Below are 14,950 nucleotides of genomic sequence, written 5' to 3'. Positions count from 1 at the left end.
TGGGTTTCAGAGGGCAATGTGAGCTGGAAAAATTCTTATGTTAGATACTACCCCCAGGGAAGGATGTGATGCTAGGACAGGGAATGGGCTGGGAAGCTAACTCTCCCCTCCACAATACACACTCACATTCTTACCAAAGCTCATTTTGGAAGTTCAGAGGTGTCCTTTATCCAATACCTGCAGCTGCTGCTTTGGCAGAGCTGTTAGGCTGGCTCTGCCTTTGTTTTGTTCAGCGATTTCAGCAAACTGCTAAAATTTTATGAGGAATGCAATAGGAAAAAAAAAAAAAAAGTGACAACCTTAACTCTTCCCAACCCAGCTAAACCTGGACAGAAATTTCTGCATGAGAGCAAAGGCATTGCTCTACCCAGACAGCTTCCCTCCTGTCAGCTGCTTGCTGCAAATGGGGCTGAAAGAAGTACTGGAGGAAAACCAGCAAGAATCCTTTTCCTATATAGCACAGTCCGAAGTTATAGATCACTCCTGACTCTCTTAATAATTGATCAATGAAAGGCTTTTTTGTATTCTTTGTGAATATAAGTAAGAGCTGGATATCAGAGCAGTGAACAATACCGAAGGAGTCAAGTTCTTCACCATCAACAGCGGCAGAGCACAGGCAGAAGCAGATAATTCATCATTGGTGGAGCATTTAGTGTTCTGAGGAGGGTGATGAAATAAGGCTTTGAGTATGTCCCCATTATTGAAAGAAATCAGTGTTAACACCTTGGCAGTTTTGGTGCAAATGCTGCCACTTAGAGTCTCTTGATCTCTTATAGGGCTGTAAGGCCAAGCTCAGTGCTGGGCTCCCAGGAGGGGGTGGCATCTCTGAGCAGAATTCCCTAATAGCAAGCTGTGACACGGTGACCAGAGCTCTGTATGTAGCTGTTGAAAATGCCCCGGGTCTATCAACTTCAATGTCAGAGATATTTGCTTTTCCATAGCACTTAGGAGGGTGCAATTCCAAGTGCTGGATGTTTAATAGCAATGACAGTATTATAGGCAGGCTGGGGTGCATAGCCCAGTCTTCCCCAGCTCTAATGGTCAGCTCTGTAAGAAATCAGCTTTGCGATATCTTACCTATGCTGTGCCACTCTAATACTCTGATTTTCTACATTAGGAAGTGTTTTCCTTTCTCTTACCTTATTCACATTTTGTAGTTATAAGTCAATACCTTTAATTTAATGAATCTCTGTTCTTCCTACGTGTTCTGTCTCCGTAGCGATGCATAGACTGCAGTCTTGTACAGTGCAGTGCCTCTTTTGTCTTTTCCTATTTGCTGTATCTATTTTGGCTCTTATAAGTGTTAATAAAAGGTTTGAAGCAGAAAACAGCACGATATGGAAGCTCAAATGCAAACCCTCCCCTTGCTACCTGGCAGAGCAAGGGGCTTCAAATACTTAATTTAAATCTGTGCTCTGTGGATTTGACTCTGCATCCTGCTCTAACCTGAAAAGGCTCATTTTCCAGAACAGATGGGAACTGAGTTGACAGATCCTCATAAAATTGACTTGTGAGAGACAATGTTATCTCCTCGTGCTCGAGACAAAACTAAGCCAAAATGACAAAAGCTTCGCTGAGCTGTTTGTGCTGCATCTGCTTTGCCAGAGTTGTTCCAGTTCCAGGTGAATTGGAGCTGTGAGCTGCTCTAAGGCAGCTGATCTTTGTCTGGAGGAACAGTCTGAGGCCTTGAGAAAATTCTTGCAGAATTTTTTTTCTGTTTTTCTTCCCTTTTTGATGCCCAAACCAGAATGACTTTTGTGTGGTATTTCATTGCAAAAGAATATATCAGCTTAGATAGCTTCCAGCTGCCCTGCACAGACCTGATATGAGACTTCAGGAGGCTTTGGTGACTTTTATTTACCCTCTGTTTTCCTATAAACTGGAATATGCAAAATATTCAAAAAATACGCTGAAATGGTTCGGTGGGATGAGGCAGAGGAGGGTTTGCCCAGTGGAGTGCTGCCACCTAGTCGCAGCCTGAGGAAGGAGCCCGGCACGAGAGAAATCCCTTTCACCTCCCGGGATCTCAAATACACTGTCTTCTCTTACGTGGTTTGAGACCCTATGTGCAGGAAAAAAAAAATAAAAGAACTACAGTACAATAGCATTGGGCCTCATCCCTGGTAATCATCTAAATTAATAAATTATATTGCATTTCCCAAAGAATTCTGTTAGCAGGAAAGCACCAAAGTCTCCAGTCCAAAGCTTGGAAAGGTCATCTACAGGAGAGGCTTTGCAGTTCATTCTGGAAACACTTCAGCACATCTTCTGATGTTTCTAGGGTGTAGAAAGAGTAGGAAATATTTGTGGCAAGACCCTGCATCTCAAATTCTGTGGCAATTGAAGGGGAGACCTAGAGCTGGCTTATATTCTGAATATCTCAGATGTAGCACAGAAGACAAGCCCCAAGAAGGACAGGAGGATGTAGCTGGGCTTGGCATCTTCTGGGCTGAGAGATTCTGGGCCAGCTGGAAAGCCAAAGTAGTCTCCAAAATAAAACAAAGCAGTTACTCCAGCTTACTGTTGAGCTGTGGTGCAGTCCGGAATGACTGAGGGCTGACCAATACGGCATACGCTCTCTCCTGCTCCCAAAGAAACTGCACAGCAAGTGCTGGGAGGATGTGTCATATGAAGATGCACACCATGGCTCTCTATCACTCAAGCATGGGAGAATTCTCTGAGAGGCCATTCAGCTGCCCTTATGACTCCTCTATAGCGCTCCTGCAACACAAGGGAACTGCTCAGGTTCAGCTGCTGCCTTGTCACTTCCTCTGGTGACTCATCTCAAATCACAACGTGGCTGCTTCCGGATCCCAGATTCTTTCGTCTTTATTATGAGTCAAGAGCACAGTCAAACACACCGCTCCACATGTGCTGTGTGTCATATGCATATGTGTAGACACATGTTCTACATTCCCATAAGCCTTTCCAAATGTTTATTTAGGATTAGGAGAATTTGAACAAGTAGTCATAGCTGTCAGCAGTGAACCACAGACACGCAGAGCCCCACAAGCTTCCCAGTCAATGGAGCATGAATAAGTAAAGTCTTGGCAGAAGCTTTGCAAGATCTTGCAGATGCCCGCAGAAGCACTGTCTGCTGAAGCCACCTTTGTTGCTGAAAATACTTGATCCCAGAAGGGGGGAAAAAGGCCTTCTTGTAAGTATTCATGAAATAAGAAGTCAAGAGCTCAAGCCTCAACATGAAAACCAAAACTTGTTGTCCTGTGCACCTGCAAGTCAAGGATGGTCTTGAATTTTGGTTCATTCTCCTTCAGCAGGTGCAACATGAACACATGCCAAGTCTATCTGTGTATTGATCTGCAGCTTTGGTTCAAATCTGTGTCTTCCGAAGATGTGATGCCATCAGGAGGGACAGGCATTCAACATCAGCTGCACCAGAGCTTCAGAGCTACTTTAAATGATGGTGACATTGAAAATGTGGTGAGACAGCATTTCAGTAACATATCTGAGCCTTACTTAGCATATTGAGAGTCCCACTGGATGAGACTTTCAAAAAGGGAAGAAGATTTAGGTAAAGATTTTCCACTGAGTGTGAACAGGAGACAGGAGCCCAGTTCCTGCAGGAACCCTCATAAAAAATTGCAGTTATTCAATAAGGCTTGTAACAGTTTAAAGTTAGGCATGCTTGTAAATTCTTTGCTGCTTAATTTTCCAAGGAAAGCTTATGTGTTTTTCAAAATAAACTGCTTAAAAATTCAAGCTCACTTCACCAGGTACAATTTACCTGGATGCCTCAGAGGTTTGCAGTCCTCCCAGGAGCGTGCTTGCTTCTGTGCTTCTCTCTCCTTTAAATCAGGCCTGCATCTGCCTCTGTGCTTCTCCCTTATTTAAATCAAGCCTGCATCTGCTCCTGTTAGTACTAGAAACCTTTGCACTGAGTCAAGTGTTAATGATTCATAGATTAAATATCTCTCCTTTAGAAGATAATGTATTCTTTTAATAAATCATTTTACTCCCCATTTATGATATCCCCTCAGTTATGACCCTGCAAAAGAGGCTTGTATCAACACTAGTATTTCTACTGTAAATCACTCTTCATGCAGGTTCATAACTCATCTTTAGCTTGTTTATACGCTGTGTTCCAGTCTCTGGGCACATTTGTTTTTATTCCCCTTTCAAATTCCTTTGAATTACTTTAAGTTATAAAAATGGAGAAAAATACAAATGTACTGTGTACAGATATTATTCTCTTATAATCAATTCAGATCTTTGAATAGAAATTATGTTTAAGGAAATTAACGTCTAATGTGATTTCAGTAAAATTTTATAGCTGGAAATAAATATTTCTATTAAACGACATTTCTGAACACTATTTCAGTAATTTTGCTATACTTGTATTTGCATTAAAATGTTGTGTTGCTGGTGTCTACTATTTACAACCTTGTCTGAAGCCTAAAAGCAGTTGATCTGAAACTTGTTCTCTCCACCTATAGCCTAAGAAACGTGGTAAACTTGTGGTGAACTAAAGTCTCCTGCATAAGTCAACTGCAAGGAAGAACTTGTGAACCTAATACCCCAAACAATCCTTCTGGAGGGGTTTTTAATCCAAACTGCAGTTCACATTCTTCTGATTTCCACCATTTCAGCAGACACTCTGCTGTTGGCACTGTGCAGTATTTTCAAACCCACTATGATTATGTGTAAATTGCTGCAAATTATAGCAAGAAATTAGCTGTAGCTCCCCTGGTATATTTTTATCCTTGTATTTATTATGATTTTCTGATCCTCCAAAAAAGCGTGCTGAGATGGCATTTCTGTGCTCCTAGGAGAAGGCTGTGAGCAGAAATAGCTAACTAATCTGTCTCCCCAGGTATTTATACCACATTCATTGCTGTGCTGTCTGAGCATGTAATGCTATCCCTTCAATCTTTTTAAGTGAAATGACGTCCCATTAAATAAGTGTGGAGGAAGCTGATACTACCGTGACTAGTTATCCAAACCTCCTGCCATTCTTTAACCAAAGCAGAAAGAAATGTACTTTTGAGCTCATTTTTAATCATATAACTTTACAGTGCGCTGTGCTTTGAATTACATTTGCCCATCACTTCATTGCCGTGGCTGTGCGTACAGCCCCGGGTTCATGCAGGGAATTAAGCCTGCACAGACACTGTACAGTGTGTTAGCAATGATGTGAATACTGGTGCCTGCTCTGGCTCTAAAATGCTGTCTTTCAGAAAGGCCAGTTCTTCTAGACTCTTTCAAATAATCTCAGTGCACAGCATTTACTTATTTGTGCTGACTGTTACAGGCAGTAGAGCAGCACCTAAATGCTCCAGTCAGGAGCAGGGATTGTCTTGTGCTGGGTGTTTCACCCATTAAAGCCAGGGAGAGCTTCCTGCTCCAGCTCAGTGAGCGTGGGGAGAAGTGCTGAGCCCACACAAAGCCCACTGGCTTCACAAAACAGCAGAACTGGGACCGTCATAGTCTTTCATTAGGCACCGGTGAGGATGATTGCATTTAATCTGTGAGGCGTTTTAATGGTTATCGGTAGCAAGCGCAAGCAAGCTCCGTACCAGCCGTTCTGCGTATGTCGTTTGGAGTTTTCACAATAAAACCCCAGAATGCCCATTCATCCTTAGCAGACTTGCCTGTGTATCAATTTGGGACCAGATTCTTGGCATGCCAGGGAATTATGCACCATAATGACTTAATCAAGGGCTTTCATAGTGTACTCTAGAGTCGAGAAACCTTTTTAAACCCAAATGCAGATGGAAGCTTGGACCCAGCAGTGAGTTCTTTGCTCATGAAGTCAGAGGAGCTCTGCACAGACTGACCCCCTGTGCCTCAGCAAAGCTTTATTGATTTTGGTAACTTCATCTGTGCAGGAATGTGAATCTATCTACAGGGAGCTAAATGAAGCCTAAAGTTACTGATTTTCAAGATAAAAGAACTTTAGTTGAAGATCTCTTATGTTTTCTTAATTATTTGTGATTTTGAAACATGACATCACAGCAGACTAATGATACTAAGAAGCAGCAGTAGATAAAACAGCCAGTTTCACATGATTTAATGCAGCAAGGCCAGAGAGAATGGGGTTGACTGAGTTAGACAAGGTTTCTATTTGCTCTTTGTGCTGGATAACTGTTAATCACTCAATGAGAAATGCCTTTCCAATGGCCAGTGCCCAAGCAACATAAATAATAGCAACATCCTTGTTTCTCCTTTGCCCTTAATCTCCTTTGGAGGCTTGACAATAAACAGCCAGTCCCAATCTATTTTGCAACTCAGAACTCAGATCCAAAAAGCCTCCATCAAGAGTAATTAGTTTCCTTTACATCCCTCCTTTATATTCCTGAGCTAATAAACGTCTCAGTTTTAGAGGGAGTTCCAGAGGGAGTTCATTTTTCTGGCCACCTACAGGGCACTGAGAGTTGTTGTCTCACTTGAGTACAACTCAATAGTTGGCTGGATGTATTGGCAGGAGCCAGCGCTCTCTACAAATGGCAACTAGCCACAAAATTTGGAGTCATTATATTCAGTAGAAAACTTGGTGTTCCTTTGGCCTGGCAGATCCCTTCAGCCCTCCGAGTTTTGGTTTCCCCATCTGTAGGATCCAAAAAGATTTGCTGATTCAACAAATACAATTTAATTTTTCTACAAATACCACAGCTTTCCTACATGACCTCAGGAAAGCTGCTCATCTCCCTGTGACTCAATTCCCCACTTCTAGAATAGAGAAAATTAGACAATTACATTCAGGTGTATGACTTTTTGCCTATATTTAGCAGCCTTCCCAGTGAGGCATGTTAAAGGGAATTTCTGTGTGTGCCTCAGCTGGTTTGGGTCATGCTGGGTTGACTTAGCCTGGGCTGTTGATGACAACAAGTCTATGGCTACAAGCCAAACTGAGCTGAAGCAGGTAAGAGCTGACTCAAAGGCGCATCACTCCAGTCATTTGCTGTCTTATGTGTGAGTCAGAGCCCTAACGTTTGTTTTCTTCTATCCTTTGTTGGAAGTCAGTGGAGCTGTTTATTTGTACAACAGCTACTATGCTGGGACCTTGATCTCCACCAGGTCTAGGTGCTGGTTTTAATATGCTGTGTAATGTATACAGTGAGATGCTGATTTTGGCATATATATATATATTTTTGTGTGTGTGTGTCCGTCTCTTGGATCCCATTTTTCTCCCGTATGATACTGTAGATAGTAGATAGATCTGCCTTAGAGATGCCAAAAATGTAGCACTCATAATTCTTTGGATATACTTTTTAGTTAAGTCACCATAGACTGAGTAGACTGAGTACTTGTGAGGCAATCTGAAAGGGAGTTTTATCAAGTTCATCTTTTCAAGTCACTTTTTCTTTTTTTCACAGCAATGCTTGCTAGCTGGAAAATTATTCTATTAAACTATGTTACCACACTCTAAGACAATTCATTTTCTTGTGCATTGATCTTTAATCCAAGATACTTGCTCCTGAAAATGTTTTTCTTTATAACCACTTAGAAGCTACTTGTATATAACCTGGAAACTGCTGTAGAAAAATCATTGCTTTTGTAGTCTGTCCTTTGTTATTTGCTAATCACTCTTTCTGGATAGTCAATTTGTGAGTGGATTCCTAATCAGTCATGGCCACCTTCTTTAGTGCTTAGTGCACTGTATTAATTTGTTGTGTAGCTCTCCAAAATAGTTTAAAATAATAGATTTCATAAAAGGGTAGAAATCTTAGTTTAAAATAAAGAAATAGTTTTATCAGTATGTAATGCTTTACAAATGGAAAACTGGAAATAATTGTAATAGCAATAAATTGTGTTTATAGTTGATTAACTTGTAATAAAAACTGATCTCCCTCAGAGGGTAAAAACACAGCATACTTCCATGGTGTTACCAGGTTTTCTGTTTGTGGTGTCCAGCTGGATACCCAACAAAGAAAATAACTGGTGTTTTATTGCATTAATTCCTTGCTAAACAAGGCTCTTGACATTCACCATGGCCTCTTGAGAAATCAGGAGGCATTTTAGGTGCATTGGGGATATCTAGCTATTCTGTCTCTTTGAGACATTACTGTTTTCAAGCTGAAACGCTCATCCAATCCAATTCTTCTACTTTCTTTCTTCAGATTTAAAGCCCTTTCTGTAGCCTCACATGCACGTGCGTTTTACTGATGGTGCATCCTCCTGTGTGGAAGAAGGTAGCGTGCCGCTCCGGGATCTGGCCTGTAAAGCTGTCACATCAATTCTAGAGAGTTACGAGCGCTTCTGTCATCTTCTGAGGAAGCAGGGCTGGATAACAGTGTGGTCCAAAAGCTCATATTCTGGAACAGGGTTCTGTTTTAGCAAATGTGTTCCCTGATTCCTGACGATCTTAACAAGTTAGGAGTGCTGAGACAAACATTTACAACCCCAATAATACAGTGAAAGTGGTGTTCTGCTGTGAAAAGTGACTCAGTGAAAATGTCACTTCCAAGCTGTAGGATTATTATCTCTCTTGAGTCCAGACCCAATGTGCTCAATTTACAAGCAGAAATACAATATTTATTTATTAGTTGCCAGTAATAAAAAGGGGTTATGCTCTAGGTTGGTTGCCCCATAGCCCAGGTAGTCATTTCCCCAGACAGGTGCTGCAGTCATTGCTTGGCAGTGTTTTAAACCTGCGATATATTTACACTCACCAGGTTGTAACTGGATGTGAATGAGGTCAAAATGGGTTTCATCCATTTGATAAATGTATGGCTCTTTGAATTGGATGTAGTCAGCCCTCTTTGACGACACAAACCATAGAATTTCAATTAGTACCTTCTTGTGGGTTGCTCAGAAGTCTCAGCTAAGACAAACTCTGCTAGCTAGATGAATCCCCTACAGCTTTATCCTTTCATTCCTTTTAATGGTTTTGCAGAGATCTAATAATCCAGAATGGGTGCTGTGATTCACACATGCTGATGACTTGCCTTGCAACCAGCTGTTGTAGTTCTTTCTCCCAGAACTCATTCTCTTTCCACCTTTCCTGCAAAGGCAGCTCAACTACTCATTGAACAGAATCTGAGCTGCTGCAGCCTAGAGCTCAATGGATCAAGGTGGACAAACAACGATTTCAGTTGTCGTTAGTACCCTGAGTGCTCATTTGGAACAGTGCAGTAGGTGTGATGTGAGAGCTGAGTCATCCTTAGAGCAAAAGCTGCTTCTTGCTGCCTTAATGTAAATCATCAGAGCCTTCAGTAGATGATTCTCATATGTGACTCTGGAGCTATCTGAATGGTGGTGCAGTAATGTAGTAAACCATCTTTCCATCCTGATGTACTTGTCTGATACTCAGTGAGAGTTTGTTCTGTGCTGGTATATTTTGCAGCACTTTCAGTGGCTGAACATCCAAACTGATAGATAAGAAGTTGACCAATAAAGCTAAATACCTTCACTGCTTGTATCTTTCTGCCTGTGATTCTATACGTCCATGTACTTACTTTAATTAGGATATAGTGGCAAACTGTTCCGTACTCTTTAACTCTAAACAAAGTAATGTTTACGTCTCTAGTTCCCACACCCCTTTTATTAAAGTCTGAGATTTTGGTACCTTCTGACATTTAAATTGGGAAGAATGCTGAGCCAACACAGTCTGTCTCTTGTTATTGTGGGTAAATGATTGCATCAGTCAGTGTTGACTCCTAAGGAATTTGGAGAAATTTATTTCCAGAGCAGCTGAGTTATCAGTCCTCAAGGGGACTGATCAATAGCAATTGGTTACAGCTATTACAGTGCTTTTAATTGGGTTTGTTGTCCTTTTGTCATGCAATGTCACCGGCTTTCTTCTGGCTTGAGGTACCTGAAGAAAGGGAATATTGACTTTTGAGTGATTGAGTTTTGAATATTGAGTTTTGAGTGATTCCCCATTAGGGAATGGCCTCAAGCTCCACCAGGGGAGATTTAGGCTGGACATTAGGAAAAAATTTTTCACAGAAAGGGCCATTGGGCACTGGAACAGGCTGCCCAGGGAGGTGGTTGATTCACCTTCCCTGGAGGTGTTTAAGGCACGGGTGGATGAGGTGCTGAGGGATATGGTTTAGTGTTTGACAGGAATGGTTGGACTCGATGATCCAGTGGGTCTCTTCCAACCTGGTTATTCTATGATTCTATGATGAAAAACTGGGAAGCTTTACCTTCGGTTTGTCTATAGCATCTCTATATAAACAGAACAAACTATCAAAGTTAAGATTTTTAAGGCAATACTGTGCAGGGAAATTACAGTGCAGATATTTTGCCAAGTATGTCTGGTCACATTAGTAGGAATCCTACTACCAGATTCCTGTGCACCCTGCTAAATAATTTGCCTGATTATTCTGGTTAAGTGCAGAATGCAAGCACCATCTGAAGCCATTCTTCGACATACAACATTTGATGTATGGGAGCCAGAGAGAAAATGCAGCACTACTATACGAATACCCAGTGCCCTAAATGAGAGGAGGAGTCTGGTATAAAGATAAATATATCCTGGGACATCAGTGCTCACTTAACAGATCCAAAGTCTGTACCGTGAATCCAGCTTTTATCCTGCTGCTTGGAATGCAACTTTCTTACCCTAGTTCTCAAGAGTCCAGTTTGGTAACTCTTGACTGAGTTGGGCTTCTGGCTTTAAAAACGACACTCAACTGTAGGGTCTAGGTAATCTTTAATTTGCAAAGCATTTGGCACTGATTACAGTTTGGATAAAAATGAGTATTTCTGTAGTGATATTTTTCCCACATCTTCCCTGTAAGCAGGATTTGAGCTCTGGTGTATGCTGGTTTGGTACTTGCCTTCTACCCTTGGCAATAATTTTCAAAGGGAAGGCCTTAGTTGTCTTCCCTTGCAGTACAGTTCCATTATATACATCCATATAATGTAGGTTATATAGGCAATGTGATCTTGGAAGAGTATTGGGAACTATCTGCTATTTCAGATAACAATCAAGTCCTTTCATAACTACAAATAGCAATGCAGTGACTTAAATAAAATGTCATAACAAGAATTTCTCATCTTCCCCATATTAACTCTGATCATCTTATCCTTCAAGTACATGTGGCAGAGCCAGCCCCAAAGCAGAAGTTAGAGCAAACTGTGGGAATGCCCCAATGATGCATCTCTGAGTCCAGCAGAATGCTACGTATCCTCCTACCACATTTAGGAAAGACTGTCTGTTAAATTTTGTGGTATTATCTGCATTGCCACTCAGACATCAGCAAAGCTCCCACGCATCCCTGGCTGAAGTCTGTCTGTCATGCACCTTCCCACGTGTATTTTGTGTTTGGTAGTGAGTAAAGCTGTGTGTGCTCAAGTTCTCCTAAGCCAAAGGGAGCTGGGCTTCACAAGTTGCTGGACTGCTTAGGAAATTTTCTAGAGAATCTCGTGGTCTGCTAGAAATTAAACTTTTCATTCTCCAAGTCACAATCTTGTCCCCAAGTTCAATTGGAAATAGCATGAGAAGTGAAGTGATGGGTAACCTAATGCTGGTGGAAGTGCCATCACTCACAAGTGATGAAATGATCTGAAAATACTCTGGAGCACAGTTTTACAAGCAGCAGCATATCAACTCTTATGTCCTCATCATATTCCAAATCAAGTAATTAGCTTTCAATTTCAAATGGCAATATTATTGTTTGCTTCATTGCCTACTGCACTCATTAACGCTGTTTGTGCAGGATGGTCACTATTTCTCCAGCTTAACAGCAGTTAACATTTTAGCAAAGAGCAATAAGACCCATTATCAGCCTCCACAGCACCTTGGTTCTCTTCAGGATGAATGGTGCAGTATACACGTAGAGGATTATTTAAAAACCCGTTGCAAATACTTCTAGCATATTAGTATGAATGTTTTATTTGGCAATAATCCAATCCCTTCATCAAGATACACTACCTGGTGTGTGTACTCGCAGACTAGCAGATTTGCTCATAAAACAGCAGGATGGCAAAATTATCAGGAAAAACAATGATGTGTTTTTATGTTGCTGTAAGTTATGGATGTGTAATAAAAGGGGGACATGAAGTTCTTGAGCCAGTAAGCACAGAGGTGAGAGGTTTATGGTAGCTATAAGTTCTGAAGTGTGTGTTTAATACCGGCTGATCTTTAGCTGCCCAGCCTGATTTTTGTGTACTGGAATAATGACAATAAACATGAACTAGATAATTTTGGAATTGGGAACTCTAGCAAGGCAATGTTTTCTTGGAGATCTTGGAGCAAAGGGAGATGATGCAAAATGCTTCCAATCAAAAGTAAAAATGTGAACGCCACTGTAAAAGCACTAATGAGACATTGACCTGATTCACTCTACATGTGGTTTATTTGAAATCTGAGGGGTTAACAAGAGAAAAGTTCAATTCTTGTATTATTGTGGCTATTTTGTTTAAATATAACGATAACAGATTTAGTTTCTATGAGATTTGGTTTCTAAATCAAGGAATTGTTAACAGATCTGCAGCAGTTCTACAAAGGATGCCTCCACGGTGGAATGGAGATATGGCACAGTGGTGGCATTAACAAAAATGTGTATCATATTAATTGGCACCTCTACATAATATGTATATTAAGGTTGCTAATACTCATTGATATTAACCAAATAATTTCCTGAACAAATGATGTCCAAGGTTCTATGCACTGATTGATTTTTAATACTTTATTTTTCAATCAAACATTTGGTTAAGCATGAAAAAAAGTCCCTGGAAGGGTTTACTGTATCGTGTTGTCATGCTGTCAGTGATTGCTGACAAGTTGGGGTGTTGGTACGTTTTGTGCGCTCAAGGCTGACAGAACTTCTGCAAACAGGGGGTTTATACTGGGCTCCAAACTCGGCTCAGTTCTCGGAGCAGGGTGTCTTAGGCTTAAGCGCAACAATTTTTAGAAGCATCTCCAGGAAGATATTCTGAATTCTTCACCCTGTCTGTGGCTGATTGAGAGTTGACTGTGGAACAGAGGCCAGGTGGTCCTCGGGCACCTTGCCAGCTGCTTGGGATGAGTCCGTGGGCTTGTCAAATCTCAACTCTCATACCTTCCTCAATCCCTATTTGTTTCTTCCAAAGGAAAGCCTGGAAAGAAGCAGATCCTTGTATCTATGTACAGCTCAGTTAAGAGAAGTATTATGCATAGGCCTCATCGTCTAAGCCTTAGAGCACCTCTATGCTGCAGAAGCTTCTTTTCAGTTTCTACAGCCAGGCTCAGTCTTGAACTATGGAGTTTCTTCCTTCACAAATAGTGTCACTAGGTAAGGAAATGTTACTCAACGTAAGTAAATGTGACAGCAGCTGGGTCTTTAGTTAAGTCTAATCTACTCTGCAGTGAGAACTGAAGTAGGCCTAACCCTTCTGGATGAGTCAGTGGCAGAATCAGGTTGAGAACAAGAATCCTTTATTACCAGCTCTGCGATATAAACACATGCCTTCCCTTGCTGTCTTCCCAACGGTTCATTAACACAGCGGTAGCAGTTAGATTCAGTTTTTGGTTGGTTGTTTTGTTTTTTTTTTTTCCTCAGGATCAACTTTCACCTATATTTGAGTTAGGAATCCCTCCTCCCCTCTCCTTGTTCTTTATCAGCTTTCTCTGCTCCCATAAAACACCAGGAGTGCCCTCATGTTTGCCAACAAGAAACAGCAATTGCTGGCAAAAACAAAATGCTTGGCTACTCCTAATCTGTCACCTGGGTACAGCTCCTGTGTTGGCATTTCATTCTTTGTGGGACACTGCAGCCCCATATGAACATTTAAAAACTGTGACTCAGCCCTCCAAGAAAAGTCATGCATGACTTAAAATCACAAGGATGATCAAAAACAATAAAATGCATATTTTCTATTTGCCTTTAGGTTTTCTAAGGTTGAGGCACACCCATTTCAGGTGTTCAAGCTCTTATTTGCAACTATTAAGGTTAGAAAATCAGGGCATTCTTTTTTCATGAGCTACACAATTCCTTCTTTTCAGCAGAATAGGGAATATCGTAAGACCTAATGGCCAGAATTGGCAACACTGTCGGTGTCACTGAATGTGCTTAGAGAAACTAAAGGAGTGATTTTTTTCCTTTTCCATCTGGAATAAGGGGGTTGATTTTCACATCAGCCCAATGGCTTAGTGTTTAGATATGTCAAACTACCTGAAGAGTATAGATTGCTTTGGCTGAGACTTTAGAAATGGAATCGATGGGTTGGTGTTGGATGAAAGTCACAGTGGGATGAGCTCTCCCCGAGAGTGTGTTTTCAGCCTGTCCCTGACTGTGCCACCAATTTGGCTTGGGCTTGGCATATTCATTTCATTTCTTCACCATCGTACAGCTTAGTACAGTTAGACAATATATTTCTGAATCTTCTTCTTCCAATTCTTCTCTCCTTTTTTCTTTTCTTGATGTAAATCTTGAGTGTTACACCAAGATACTCAAAAGGCTGGACTTTGCATATCCCATCATCCAGACCTTCAGGCTAAACACCTAGCTTGCGGCTGCATCCCTCGGATAAATGGGATTCTGCAAAATGATAGGACAGCTTGTCTGGGCAGGGGACAGGCCCCATCCCAGAGTCAGTAATGAGTTCCCTCAGGGGCTCATGGCGGTCACAAACATAACCACCTTCTGCTCCCTTTCCTAGAGGCAATTCCTAGAGTTTATATTCCTGGATACAAATACAGTGCTAATAGTACCTGCCAAGACATGCAGTCCTTCCCTTGGAAAAAAGGACTAGAAAACAAACTACATGTGATAGAAGTTAGTCATGTTTCTTATTGCACTGTTGGCACAATCTCCACCTGGGGCTTTGGGAATGAGTCAGACATACTGCATATGTACTTACGGATGATCTGAGCATACACAGAACATAATGGGAATATCACTATGTCCCAACTTGCTTTTGCTTCCTTTTGTGCAACAAGATAAATCCTATAAATCCTAGACTGAATACTTTTTCTCAGAGACAAGGTTGCTGGATGGAAAAACATAGCATGCCTATAGGGAACTGCGTGTATGGGAATGTCAGTTTGCTAGAATTGAAC

Source organism: Phaenicophaeus curvirostris, chromosome 12 (assembly GCF_032191515.1).
Source record: "Phaenicophaeus curvirostris isolate KB17595 chromosome 12, BPBGC_Pcur_1.0, whole genome shotgun sequence".
Classification (NCBI taxonomy): Eukaryota; Metazoa; Chordata; class Aves; order Cuculiformes; family Cuculidae; genus Phaenicophaeus; species Phaenicophaeus curvirostris.
This window is presented reverse-complemented; position numbering follows the sequence as displayed.